This window comes from Limulus polyphemus, unplaced genomic scaffold (genome assembly GCF_000517525.1).
Source record: "Limulus polyphemus unplaced genomic scaffold, Limulus_polyphemus-2.1.2 Scaffold1401, whole genome shotgun sequence".
Classification (NCBI taxonomy): Eukaryota; Metazoa; Arthropoda; class Merostomata; order Xiphosura; family Limulidae; genus Limulus; species Limulus polyphemus.
Window position 1 is genome coordinate 179,344 of NW_013667011.1, and position 1,405 is coordinate 180,748.

At 34.2% G+C, this 1,405-nt stretch overlaps 1 protein-coding gene across 6 annotated transcripts in view; it reads left to right on the forward strand.

Moving 5' to 3' along the window:
* The first annotated feature begins 537 nt into the window (after positions 1-537).
* LOC106463418 (phosphatidylcholine:ceramide cholinephosphotransferase 1-like) overlaps positions 538-1,405 on the forward strand; it is an 83,760-nt gene continuing 82,892 nt past the window's right edge. For 4 of the 6 annotated variants that reach the window (XM_022390907.1, XM_022390906.1, XM_013923442.2 and 1 more), the window contains exon 1: positions 538-637. The gene's annotated coding sequence lies outside the window, so the exon portion shown is untranslated. Of the gene's footprint in view, positions 638-815; positions 982-1,248; positions 1,355-1,405 lie in introns of those variants that run through there. The other 2 variants (XM_022390903.1, XM_022390904.1) reach the window with 2 other exon arrangements.

A 1,405-nucleotide genomic window follows, 5' to 3' on the forward strand; every position in this document is an offset into this window, starting at 1 on the left:
CGAATAGTGGGATTGACCGTTACATTATAACGCCCCACAGTTGAGAGAGCGAGTATGTTTGGTGGGACGAGGATTGCAGGTCGAGCGCCCTAACTACTTGGCCATGCTGGGCTCTCCCTTATCATAATAAAAGTTAAAGCTAATAAACAAAACAACAACATCATCATCATCATCAACAAAAACATAAGAAAAAAACAACAACAACAACAACGTTGAACTTAATACAATAGCTGTATGCCCCCATATTCAAAAGTCAAAGTTACCCTGGCAGTGCTAATATTAATAATATGTTAGCAGCAGCAAATCAATTCCTAATCGTATATTTACTGCGGAAAAACAATAAAACTTATCAGTGAAATGACACAGGAACTGCTCTTGGTCTATTGTTATAATTCCACGAAACATTAATTGAAATGATTACAATATATACAGGTTACAAACTGAAAACTACAGTCTACGCAACGTCGTAGCAAATAATATTAATAATGATAAACAGGCTAGAAATAAACAAGATGGCCACTTTGTAACTTCCGGTGATTTCACGTGAAAGAGTCAATGCTAAATCCAGTTTGATATAGAAATCTGTTTCAGAGACGTCAGCACGCTGAAGGAAAGATCAGGAGATGACACTTTGAGTGTAAGTAATGTAACGATAGTGTTAAGACTTGAACCTTGGATTGTTTCTGTTATACTCACGGTTTCAACAGTTATCTGTCATACAAGTTTGATAAAGTTCGCGTGCTTCCGACCCCTTACTATGTAATTTTGTACCACCGGTGACATTGAGGTCCAGTTGCACCACACATTTGATGTACTTTGTAGATTGTAAGCGTAGTTCATAAGCGTGGCGTCAGAGAGTTGGCCCTTTGATTTTAACTTTTAAGTAATATTTTATGTTTCCTTGAAGTTGAAGAGTTTCACTTAAGCGTTTTTTTACTTTGTATTAATTAAAGCACACTCAGACTCTGTGACTTACACAAGGTAAATAATAGATTAATATGTAAATAAAAGTGACTGATAATATTTAAGCGTTTTTTACTTTGTATTAATTAAAGCACACTCAGACTCCGTGACTTACACAAGGTAAATAATAAATTAATATGTAAATAAAAGTGACTGATAATATTTATGTTACTAAATACTTCAAATAGTAAATTACTTTTTCTTTTATGGTGCAATGATCATTAGGTGGAAATTGTTTATCCATTACTCATTTATTGGCACAGTGGCAGTAGTAGGTTTGATGGACTTCGAGAGTTAATGCTTTACTTTTATCGTATTTTTCGGTGTGTAAGACGCACTTTTTTACCCCAAAATATGATGTCAAAATCTGCTTGCGTCCTATACACCAAAGGTATGAATAATATATATGTATATATACAATATACACAAGCCATGTGTAAAT